At 38.7% G+C, this 13,154-nt stretch overlaps 1 protein-coding gene across 32 annotated transcripts in view; it reads left to right on the forward strand.

Moving 5' to 3' along the window:
* Positions 1–13,154, forward strand: part of mical3a (microtubule associated monooxygenase, calponin and LIM domain containing 3a) — a 95,610-nt gene that overhangs the window by 20,426 nt on the left and 62,030 nt on the right. For 12 of the 32 annotated variants that reach the window (XM_081608366.1, XM_081608368.1, XM_081608372.1 and 9 more), the window contains exon 1: positions 4,123–4,436. The exons of 2 other annotated variants lie outside the window; for them this stretch is intronic. The gene's annotated coding sequence lies outside the window, so the exon portion shown is untranslated. Of the gene's footprint in view, positions 1–4,118; positions 4,437–13,154 lie in introns of those variants that run through there. 18 more of the 32 variants (XM_081608359.1, XM_081608365.1, XM_081608360.1 and 15 more) reach the window with 11 other exon arrangements.

Below are 13,154 nucleotides of genomic sequence, written 5' to 3' on the forward strand. Positions count from 1 at the left end.
GCTTCTCTGCATCCTCCTGTGGTTCTGTTTAATTAGCAAATCCGTGCAAATCCAACTAGGGCAGCTTGTTCTGATTGGAGACCTCATATGTAGAATGTCCTTGTGCTGCTGGAAACAGGGATTTCCTGGCTTAAAAACACTTTTAGAGTTCAGACGTTTTAAATCGCGCTCCAGCTGGAGCCTTTTTTATTAGATTGTAACTGACTGCATGTACAAAACATTATTTCCCTGATAAGAAGACATTTTTAGAGTTTCAAAAATGTGAAGTTGTTTTTACAGAGATATAGTTCAGTTTGACATCAGTCTGCAGTAAATGTGACTGGAAGGCACTGAGCAAAACAAGCAGGTCAAATCCAGATCCGGTTTTGGGTCCACACTGAATTTTCATCTGCAGATCACAAAAACTAATATACAATGTAATAATATAACACCCAGCAGATACAGGCTCATTTTCACCGTCTGTTGGGACTGACTGGGATGGACAGGAAAGAAAACAGCCATATAAATAAAAATCACATAAAAACACAAAAGCCTCTTCTAGAAAGTCAGGTTTCTCTCTATCTGGTTAATGCTTGGCTCAGCTGGGTCTCCATTGGTAATGCGTTCCTCTCTTTATAGGTGTGAATTGGGACAGGAACGTGTGCGGGCTGCGATGGTGTCATTTTGTGTCTTTTGTGCTCTTGGGCTGCCAGTTTAGCTGAAATCTTTCGGTATAATTGTTTACTATGGGTTGCCTTGTCCAGTTGTCGCCGATTGGGCAGGAATTTGGTTGGACCATGCACATGCAGGAGCTCAATGGTCCAATGTGCTGCTCACCATCTTGGCATCTATACTGTCTCTTTGCAGATTGGTTGAAATGTTGTCAAAGGACAAAACGATCAACTAAAGCAGCTGGGAAAATGGAAATAAATTTGGCTGAAGCTGACTGAGGAAGCTTGTTTACCAGGCACATTGTGCCATTTTATAGCACAATGAAGTAACTATGTTAACATCAGTTGTTAAAAAATGACATATATATCAGAAATGGCTTAAAAGAAACCTTACTTTGTAATTTAGCATCTTTTAATTGGGCCTATGTCTCTTTAAAAACTCCTACTTTTTCTGAAACTCCGCCTTCAGCAACTAACATGGCTCCTCTATTTAACCTTTAACAACATTTTTACCAGTGTTTCACTGAGAAGTAGCTAAAGGAATGATCTCAGCAGAGGTGCAGTTCCCCTAGGCGCTTGCTAACTGCTGCTGGCTAGTCTGAAGGAACTGAGTGGGGGAGTCTCTGGAGAAGGACTGCTCTCTGAGGCTGAAACCCAGAAGCTTGTGGAGAAGGCAGAGGGTGGAGCTAGGTCCACCCAGGCGTTTAGCACAGCTGAATGGTTGCCATGGAGATTAAAGGATTTCTCAAACACGTATGAAAGAATCAGGTATATTTTTGATGAGGGAACAACATGATGTAAATCCATAAAAAGAAGGTTTTACATGACACCGCCCCTTTAAAGCAGCAGGAGCTCTGACACACACAGCTAAACCCCTGAGCGCTGAGTCAGGAACACTTTCCATGGTGAAGAAAACAGCAGAACGAGGAAGCAATGCAAACTTTACCTGCAAGAATCACGTTGACTGAAACACGTTTACTAAATCATTACAACTCATCCTTCTTTAGTGATGCAGTAAAACTATTAGATGGAAAAAACAAAGTATTAGTCAGAAATTAATAAAATGTTCAGATATTGTTTATTGATTTTGTGCAGTTAGGTGGAATAGACATTTTGCAATGAAAACATTCTTTCATCATTAGAACAATGAATGAGTTTTGCTATGTGGCTGTATAGAAGTTGAACTTTAAACTGTTTGAGAGGGATTATAAATACCTTACGTCTTTAGTCTCTGGTCACAAAAAACAAGCAAACAAAATTATGAACAAGTTGAAAGAAAGTTAAAGAAGGAGAGAATATGATGTAATACCTAACGTGGAGTTTGATCTAAGAGAAGATTTTAACTGTCCAATCAGAGCAGAGAACAAAAATAAAAGGCCTTTTCTGATCAAAGTGAAGGAAATTGATCTGATTGTCTCCTTTGTGTTTTCCTGTGATTTAATTTAACATTTGATCTTTACCATCCTGTAAGTAGAAGACATTTCCTGTGACAAACAGCAGCGGCTTCACTAAGTGATTCTCAGTTATCTCTTCCCTCCATTCTTTAAATAATCACAACTGGTGAGGCGTTGATAAAGAAAATACTGTATGTTTTTGTAGCAGGAAGACAAATGCAAGATTGTTTTGTGATTGAGAAAGAACAAAGCAGTTTATCAGTGGCGCATATTTCTGTCTGCAGAGAGCAGCCAAAGGCTCGCTACAGTAAATCATTTTTATGCAACGTCTTTCCTTGTAAAGCAATTGTTTGGACGTTATAATTTTCCAGAGTTGTAATCTTATGGTCTTCCACTGAAGCTAACTTTAGCCTCACTTAAACCCGTTGCACAATCTGTGTGTGAAACAGACGAATGGACTTTTGTGGAAGTTATAGACCCTTAAACAAAAAACTCATAAGAACTCAGAAATTAGAACCAGCACATCATATGGATTTTTCCTGTAATTTTAATGGAATGACACACAGTTAATTTTTATTATTTTATTGATTTATGATGCCTTTTTTATGGTCTTCTGTTGATAACATCCACCTTTCTGAATTTCCTGCTAAGATAAGTGATTTATATTTTCTATGGTGTGTAATCATGCACAGAGGTTAACATGACGCTGCACTATTAATGAGAACTTAAAGCTCTATCAACCAGTGATTCTTTAGTCCAAACTCCTAACTTGACCTGGGATGAAAGGCAGTTCAGTCCAGACCTGATCCGAGTCTTATTTTAGAACCAGCAGCCATGTGGGAGGGACCTGACAGCAGAATCAGAATCAGTTTTATTGGCCCAGATTGAACACACTGCAAGGAATTTGACTTTGATTTCAAGCCCTCACAGCGTACAGATTATTATTTATAAATATAGAGGAAACAAAATACAAGCTAAAGCAACAATTTATAAATATATTTCTTTGTTCACCCAATATTTATCTATTTTTAATGGCATGTTGTGGTAGTGCAAATAAGCTGAAGGTAAAATCCTAAACCAATGTGTCCAGGATGTGTGGAGTCTGCTTAGATGTAATGAGACGAATTGTCAAAGCAAATTAAAACAGAGAGGAAGTCTGGGAAACATCTGCCTGTGAAAAGATCCTTTTACTAAAGATTTCTACCTGTCTCCAGGTATCTTTAACATTTACATCAGTGGTTTTGGTATTTCATGCCCTTTTTACACTTTAACTCTAGTTCATGTATGTTCTTCATTCAAATTCATAAAGAAATGCTAGCTACTTGTTGAGGCAAGAGAAATAATTTTATCAAGTTTATGTAAAAAGTGTCATTATTGCCCTTTACTGTTAAATATCACAGTTACAAGTGTAAACATAAAGTATAATTTTTCTTAAGAGATTTGTTTATGACTTTGTCCTCCAGACCTTTGAAAATACGTTTGAAAACCCCTGATCTAAATATGTTAGGCGTCATTGCAAAATAGAAAAATACTATGTAGATCATAAACAAAAAGCAAAAAAGAGAAATTAAGAATTTTTTTTTTACAATTTGCACCTGGTTTAGTTGTCTTTACGCTCTGTTTTTGTAATTAAATAATATAACAGAAATGAAAACAATAATAAAATTACACAAAGGGCAGTATAAATAAAATATATTATTATTATTGATGATGATTACAATAATAATAATAATAATAATAATAATAATAATAATAATAATAATAATAGACTAAGTGAAAGATATGTCAATTTTATTATATTATTTTTTGTTAACAGTAAATATTAAAAGCGAGTTTGCCATCCACAATATGGCGGACGCGCTGACGCATTTTTTCTCTTTGACATTGGGCGTCTGTCTTGTTTCCCACACCAAGCAAACGTAGCAGTTGTGCTGCGTCACCTTGGCAGAGACCAATCGGATTAAACTGAGCTAAAACATGCAGGAGAAGTCAGAGACGGGGCGAGGGGGTGAGACACAATTTACTAACAAAAAACTATAGTTACAAGTTCGTAAACGACAGTTTATGCTTCATATAGGGACTATTTTCATTGTTGTTGGTAGTTTTAAATGACTGTTTGTAGAAGTTTGTCTCTTACTTCGGTGATTTTTAGCTAACAACTGCTAACTCCCCCTCCATGGTTGCCGTTATGGTCTGGACCGATCGCTCTGTGTCAGTTTCAAGTTGCGCCTTCTCTCTCTGCTGTTCTCTGCTCTGCTCCGGGCTCAACGGCCAGAGCTAACTAATTCATATCATCATTGTTTTTATTCCCTCATAAAACGCTGACGTTCCCACCAAAATGGATTTATTCTTACGGCACCAGAGTGGATTTTAACCGCTGAAGGATTCGGAGGTAGGATGACATTCCTCCCGCCCGCCGGACTAACGCGGTGTGTTTTCCTAAGGTTGCCGTGGGATCAGTGGACTGCACCTTTTGCACGTTTGGCGAATTAAACGCGCTGGTGGTTTTTAATGCAGCCACTAAGGATTTAACTGCATCCACTTGCAATAAATCTGACATGTCCTATTATCTGCATTGCACATGCACGTCTCCATGCTTGTGCATTGCTCTGGTTATCTGCCAGCCACGGTTTTAATGGGACAGCCTGTGGAATGTGTTGCATGGTGACAGCATGCGGTCTCATAATGAAATATGAAGTCTATGTTTTGTGTTTGCAAATAAGAAATGAGTAATGCAGGGGCAAGGTCATAAAGGCGTCAAAAACAATCTGGTTTCAGCAGAATGTGATATCTAAGGCTGTGCAATGTCGACGTTTTTATCTTATTTGCATCAATAACAGTTACAGCATATGGACAGACGTCTGTAGTAACTATTAATAGGCGTGTTTACAAATGAGCTGCATGTCAGAACAAACTATTTCAAATGAAAGCATCAACATAAATTTTACAGGATGCCAAGATGAGATGGGTGAGGGTTTTAAAACTTGAAATTATGTGCTGCTGTTTGTACCCTGATTTACTTTAAAACCTCTAAAGTGTTGTTAACTGAAATCAGAAAAATGGCTTAATTATGTTTTCTTGAAGCCTTCAGCAAATATTAGCGATCATTTTGTGTTTTGTGTAAATGATCTTCTGCAGCCCCTTTATTTAGCCTAAAGGTCAGTTTTGTTGGAAAAACATTTGTAACAATGGAAAACTATTCATGATAAAATGGCACCACTTGTGGGATTCGCTACAGATTTAGTCACATTCTTACTGTAGTTGAAGATACTAATTACTGTTTGCTTCCCTAATGGTTGTCACAGCTTCATTTGTAGCTTTTGTTTCTCTTCATCATAGAATGTTTTCATTTTCTAATCCTTCTCAGCGGTATCCATCTCCATAGTAACCACTTTATTCAATAATAATGAGAAAAACAAAATTAATATATTGTCTCTTTCACCAACTCTTTGGGTTTTTGTTTGTAATCGTTTTGCTGCCTACTTCTCTCTCACCTCCATCTCTTCTTTCTTCCTCTGTCTCTGCTTCGTGTCTTTCCAGAATAAATGCTTCTTTAATAAATTAGCCAGTTTTTAGAAACTCCTTAGCTTCTATGGAGGACTGATCTTGCTATAATTAGCAGGAAAAACAGAGGTAAACTTGTCACTTTATCTTTTACAGAATCAGAAAGAAAAATAAGAGAACATGAGAAAAAAACTAAGAAATCTGTAAATAAACAGATAAGGATATGATATGAGGATAGAAAATAAAAAGATTAACTAATACAGGAGAAAATGATTAAAAATAATTATAAAACAATTATTAAATGAATGACAAAATGATATAAAAATAAACAGAATGTAACAGCAAAACATTGTATTAAATACAGAATATGAAATGAGAAAATAATAAATGAAAAAGGTAACTAATAAAAAAATTAAAATAAAATGGGAAATTAAATAGTGATAATATTAATATAATGCTGTTGAAAATGATAAATATTACTTTATATCACAGTGTATATTTAAAACAGGCTGAACATGTACCTTTTCTTGGATGTAATATTTACCACATTAATTACCATATAAATCCATTTATTTATTTCTGTCTTTGTTGCCAATTTTGGCAGGATCAGCCCTCCATACATTTGTTTCCCTGTTTGCAGCCTTGCAGGTTGACTTCATGCTGGATTCAATATTGCAAAACCAAATGGCTCCTTCCTGACCCAGATTTGGTCCATACATTATGTCACAGCAACAAGAGTCATTCTGTGGTTCAACGAGGCGGAAAGTCCTGAGCCGACGGCATTTCTGTCGGACAAATACACTTATCCCGTCTCCGTTGAGTGAGGGTTTGTTTTATTGACCGACGGTATTGATTCTAATTTTACTTACATTTCAGTGAGTTTTGGTTTGCAGCAGACGTAAAGATGGACGTCTCTGAAGGCAGATGCTGTCTGTAGAGTGGGATCAGGATGGAGAGCGGCGGAGAAGGAGGATGTTTGCTTGTTGGTTGAGTCGGCAGCAGACAGAAAAGGAGGCGGCAGTGGCTTGGTTTTTATTAAATTCATTACTCGTAATTACTGCTTGTGTAGTTCTACCATGTGTGGACATATTTCATAACACAGATTACACTCATTCCCCCAGTTGGTCAACTTTAAGTATAGTGAGGGTTCACATGCAGTTTGGATGGGAACCGTTTCCTATCTGATTAGATTCTGATTCTTGTATCGATTCAGAATCAATTTTTGAGTCAAAACGATTATTCGCAATGACGCTAACCCTAATGATCTACTCCCGTCTGCTTTGGAAGACAGAACGACAAATGGAGGCATTAAAGTGTCCCTTTCATTCCTTTTTAAAGATGGAATCAGTCCCTCCAGGCACAGGGAGAGCGCCACCTTTCTGCAGACAGCCTCCTCTGTGTACGACCACTTGGCAGTTTCCATCCAGAATTTTTTAGCCCTTTGACAGTCTTTGTAGTTATTTAGTGAAGAATCGTATTAAAACGTACATAATTCGTCCAAAGTATTCAGGTGGTGTTTGAAACGACATATCGTACAAATATATAAAACATGGCAACAAACGTCTGACCAATCACAGGAGGGAGGGAACGTCGTACCTTGGCTCAGCTTTAGCTAGTCTCCGCAGATCTGCGGTGTTTCCGAAGTGCTAAATGTTCATTTTGTGAACTTTGCTGTGCGTGGTGAAGCTCATGTCAGGCTCAGTTTTCCTGGGAATTTGGTAAAAACCAAAATGAGTCTAAATCCAACATTGGCGGATTGTATCTCTCTTAGTTTTTGTAGTTTTCTCTTTGTTGCGGTGCTTTCCGGACATGAGTATGTTCCAGTACAGTCTCCATGGCAACGTCAGAACATCCCACCCTGTTGCAAAAGTTTGAAATTGTTTTATGTTTCCATCTGTTCTGAGTTGTAGTAAATGAGAATCGTGATGAACGTGAATCTATTCTTAGAAAGCTCTTAAAACCATCAGCAGCCTCCGTGTTTATTCCCTGGAAAAATCACATCTTTACCTGAAATCTGAAACTTCCAAGACTTCCAGGATTTTCAGGAACAGATGGACTTACTTTGCTGCTTGCCTTCCTGTTATCTCGTGAAACTCTTGTTCTTTCACAACCTGATTATACCTCCTCTCCTAAACTAACAACTGAATAACAGAAATAAAAGGCCTGCCTTGGTGTGTAGGTGTTGGAAGCGGCTTGCAGAGGACGAGCAGACCGTCTCTCAGAGTGGAGACGTTAGTCCCGTCCTTACTGTGACTCTCCGTCGTCCCACACGGCTTCATGGATCTGGAAGCGGCCGCTACATGAAAAGCCCAGTTGAAAGGAAGTTGTGTGAAATCAGCTGCTGCTGTGTTTCCAGCAACAGCCGTCAGGTTTTCACCCACCAGGTCTGCAGCGGTTCCTCCTGCTGATGTGTAGCTAACGGTTCCTAGCCGGTCTGGACTGCTGTGTGCCCTTAAAAGGAGAGCTGTGGGTAACGGCATGCTAACGGCACGCTGTTAACTGTGAGAGGTTAAAGTTCCTCAGCAGATGATTACTGGAAATAAAAATAAATTAAGGTGTAATTGCTCTGTTTGTTTTTAGCTGAGTAGTGTTCAGGAGGAGGTCACGGTGTTCCTCAGGGATGAGTCAGAGTGAAGGAGGACATCAGGATGCTGCTCAGGTTGCTCACTTTTCCTTAACGAGATAAAAGATGAGGATGTAAAAATTAGAGCTGCGTCCAACGATTATTACAGTAATCAGTTAACCTGACAATTCTGCACATTCATTTAACTACTTAATCTTATTTTACACAATATGAAAGATACATAAACAAAAATAAACACTTGAGGAGTTCAGGTGCAACAGATTTACAAAGTTTCTTTAATTTTATCTTAAATGGAAAACGTAGATATTCTTTGCACAGTTTTGACTTAAAACTGGTCTGAGGCTGATGATCTTTCATGTTTTAGAGTCTGTATTCTCCAGTTAACAATTAACCTATTATGGCAATAATCATAATCAATTAATCATAATGAATTATTTCAGCCCACGTGAAAAGATCCGGTTCTGTGTCCTGTTTGATGGAACAATGAGAGTTAGTTGAATTCATCTGTTCTACCTGCAGCCAGTCAGGCAGTAACATGACGACTGACAGTAAAGTGTGTGTGAGAGTTACTAGATGACCTCTGTTCATCCGGTTTAGTGATTTTTTTCTTTTTTTTTTGTTTTGTTTTTTCCCCTCTGGGCAGTGAATTAAAGACTTGGCAGTATGTTGCACCTTGGAGGTCAGAAGTGGGTCAGTATGACATATGCATTCTTGAGCTCAGGCCAATGAGGTTGTTGACATGTTGGGAGTCTGCTGACCCTTGGAACGGTTCAGCTCAGCAGCAGGTTTACTTTCCTGTCTGAACGACGGGGTTTTATCTAAAACGTCTGAAGAAAACTTGAGCTTCTGATTTTCTGTTTGGTTCAGGTGTCCTCAGGTGGCAGAGAGCTGGTTTGAGTCTATTCAGAGGAAAAGAACTGAGTCAGTTACTCTATTGGATAAAAAGATGGCACATGATGCAGATTTTTCATTGCATCACTTTAGCTAAAATGCAGTTAAATCACATTCCATTAGTGAATGCTTGATTATTAGTATCAAAGGATGAATATGGAGCTAAAGAAATACTTTTTGAGGATACTTCTGTTCAGAATTTGAACCAGGTGAAGCCAAAACTGCCTCTTGAGGAGTAAAACATTTTCAGAAAAGGAACAGATTTAAACATTTTTTTTTACCTGAATTGCAAAATGTATAATTTTTTTGTGCAGCTTTGGCTTAGTTACTTCAGCTGGCGATTTGTCAATTACTAAAATAGTTGACAGTTATTTTAATAATCGATTCACCATCATTAATCCAATTAATCGGTTCAGCTCTAAAATATTTATTTTGTGTACAATAAAAATTAATTTTGAATTGAACTGAAAAGATTCGTGATTCCCGGCCGTTCTCCTCTTTCTGTCCTTTCTGGACAAAAAACCTTTAAATAAAGTGTTTAAAATTCATATGGCAAATTCTCTTTTGCCGTAAATCGGTTAATGCCTCTCAAACACAGTTGCACTTCAAAGAATAAATGAAGACTAAACTAATAAAATAATGTTGATTTATATTCATGCATCAACAATAATTGTATGCATGAATATTTTAAAATGTTTTTTACTGATGCTCCTAAAGGGCCAACAGAACAGATGACATCACCAGTTAGAGTTTATTGTTATTGAGACATAAATTCACCTGTACCTGTAACTCTGCGTTGAAAGAACAAAAACGTGCTTAAAAACATCCCACAGGCGACCCTTCATTAGTCATGAGCTGTAATTTATTGGACTCGATGATCTACACGCTCCTGTTTGACGTTCAGTAAACCTGTGAAAAGGCAAACCTGTTTTTTGGTCCAGACAACAACCGAAACATCTTATTACTGCAGGAATCTGAGCAGCCAGGTGCTACCTAGCAGCTCTGCAGCAGCATGAGTAGTTTTAGAGTCCGTTGAAACCAATTTGTCCTCATTTCATGCCCGTTTAAAACATCCTGTGCTTTTCAGGCAGGATCTGCCGGTGCTGAGCCAAAGCAAGCCGGGCCTTTTCTCCCCGAAGACCACATCATATTTCACATTCTCTCTGCGCTTGTCTTTGGAGGAGCTTAAAGTCCTCGTTATCTGCCTATGTGAGCAAGTCACAAATTCTTCTCTGGCAGCTCTGATGGAGAAACAAGCCCACTTATGGTTCTTTTCCAGAAAAAAAAAGTCAAAACCAAACTCTCTGGAGAGTTTTTCTTTCTGTTTTAATGTTGAGGGCTGAAGCCTGAATTACCGCCATCAGATCCCAGCGTTCTCTCACTGCAGCTACCTGGGATTCTCATCAAGGCAGGTTTGGTAGTGCAGTCATAAATGATGATCATCCTCATGGTAAATAATGATCATCAAGGTGTTTTCTTTAAGTCGAAGTGAGCTAAAGTTTATCTGGTTTCTTCTTTATGTTGTAGTAAATCTAAAGAACCAACAATATGCTTCTTGCTGCAGTAACAATAGTCACCTCACTGTTTCCAACTGAGCAGCTTTGTATGAAGCATTTAGGAAAATAAACGTCAGTATTGGACCAAATCGTTATCGGCAGGTCAGGCTTTTTAAAGATGGATAGTTGGCCAGAAAATTCGGTGCACCACTAGTCCACTGTATTGACATTAGTGAATAAAATGCTCAGGCTGGTTGGGTCACTGGGATGAGAGAAGAGAGAAAGTTATGTGTTTTACTGTATCGCTCCAATAAGCATAGAAAGAAAAACTGTAAATAAAGTAAAAATGTAGATGATTTTGGCATCTTGTTACATTTCTAATGGAAACAATCCCATCTAAAAATTACAGTAAAATACAGGGATTACTCTGAGACTGGACTTCTGTGAGTTTCCACTCTCCGCTTGTTTCCTGTTAACCCGACCGCTCTAAGACATCCTTTATGTTTATTTACTGAAACATGAATTCAAGCCAAGCAAGTTTTCATCAAGCGTTTAAACATGATCTGTACTCCACCTGTCGGGTATGATCTGACTCCCGCCTGCAGCTTGTAATAAGTGACGGGGATTAAAGCATAGTTTGGGAGGAATCTACTTTCATTCGTTCTTCAGTAAATCTTATCAGCACGCTCTGCAGTGTTGGGTTACCTTCCTGCTGCAGTCGCTCTGTTCTCACACTGAAGGCCGGCCGGCCTGCCGGCCTCCCTCTGCTCCTGACTGGCCTCAGCCGTCTAGGAAAGAGGAAGATGATTCAACAAAGTCAAGCAAGGAAGGTCACACTTGCTTTTTATACACTACTGATGTGCGACATATTTTATTACTTGATTCTTTAAACATGTAGCTAGGAATGAAATCTGTGTTATGTTGCAGTTTTTTCAGCGGACTCATCCTTTATGAGATTTTCAAGAATTGTGTGACCAGGTTCAGATGATCTGTAATCAGATCTCTGGACCTGTTTGTCAACTTTGACCTGTTTGCCTGTTTTAACCAGTTCTGAGCAGAAGGTGATGGCTCGTGTCCCGTGTGAGAGGGCAGACACTGTAAAACAGGTTTGTAACAAATAGCTAAATTATTGAGTTGACATTTTAAACTGGTGACTGGTGCAGTTAGTGTGGGTAGTTTCATGAAAACACGAGTCTCCATGAGGATCAATTCAGTTTATCACTAATTGACAGCAAATGTTTCAGTCACGACTCAAACTGATTCTAGTTATCAGACAGAACTAAAGTGTTTTGTTCGATGTGGACGTGCCATAACTTTGTCCAGCTGAACAGAAATAAAACTGAAGTCATTGACTTCGGACCCAAAGAGTCAGTTTCAGGAATTACAGGAAGCTTCTCTTATTTAGGAGATATTTCAGTTGAACAGGTCAATGAACCATTTTCTCTTTGTCTCTTATTCTTTTAATACATGTGCTATCTCATCCTAGCACATGTATTGATCATGCATGGGCTATGACTAATACTTGGAGACTTGTTTGTTTTGCTTTATAGCAACTAGAGATCAGACTGAAATCTGGGTGCAGTGATGGACTCAGAACTGAACCTTCAGAGACACATAAAGACAGCTACAAAGTTGGCCTTCTACCACCTGAGTAACATTTCTGGGATTAAAGGTCCCAGCAGGATCTAGAGAAACTCATGTGTGTATAAATCACTGAATGGCTTAGCATCAAAATACATTAAAGACCTGTTGTTGTTGCCTTCCAGACCCCTCTGGTCTTCTGGTTCTGGTCTGCTCTGCATTCCCAGAACCAAACACAGAGAAGCAGCATTCAGTTTTTATCCTGTCATCTGGGACAAACGTCAGGAAAAGTTCTACTAACTCGAGGCTAAAAACCCATTTTTTGATCTTTCTGATTCCTGCAGTACTTTGACAGACTCTATTAATAACACAAACTGGAACATCATTATTTCAGGTCTGTAGTCCAACTTTTTTTGTTTCCTTTCCTTTATTTTATTACTGCAGTGCTTCTTTTGCTTTGTTTTCATAATGTAAAGCTCTTTGAATTGTCTTGTTGCTGAAACGTGTTGAACCTGCCTTCCCTGGTGCGGTGCGTTCACTGACTGACTTTCCAGCCGGCCACTGGTCGAGGCAAATTAAGCTGAAAATAGTTTGTTTCTGCCACTAATCGATCTTTGCTGCGTGTTCAGAACTGATATTTATTCATAAACTCTGCTCTGTGACCACCTTCCTCTGAGGCGCAGCGTCAGCTCTAACACCCGTTCCAGATCAGGCCTTGCATAACACACAGCGAAGCAGAGCAGGTCCAGATTCCTGCTGGAAGGTCTTAAAGGGACCACCAGTTGAGACATTTGGAGCTCTATAAGTAACAACAGCTGAAGATAAATGGGATTTTATTTCAATTTTTAGCAGACGTTCAGCATAAACATTTCTTTTGTCTTTCTTGAAAATGCCATAAATATTCCCTTCCCGTTAGAGTTGGGTCAGTTTGGCCTTCCTGATTTCTGCACTTGTTTAACAGGCTGTAAGCAGCCAGATGTGGTGGATTTTTAAACCTTGGTTAAAAGGTCAGTAAAGCCGTCAGAAGACCAGCGCTTCACTTGTCTGCACACAC

Source organism: Poecilia reticulata, chromosome 6 (genome assembly GCF_904066995.2).
Source record: "Poecilia reticulata chromosome 6, P_reticulata-male-v2, whole genome shotgun sequence".
Lineage (NCBI taxonomy): Eukaryota > Metazoa > Chordata > Actinopteri > Cyprinodontiformes > Poeciliidae > Poecilia > Poecilia reticulata.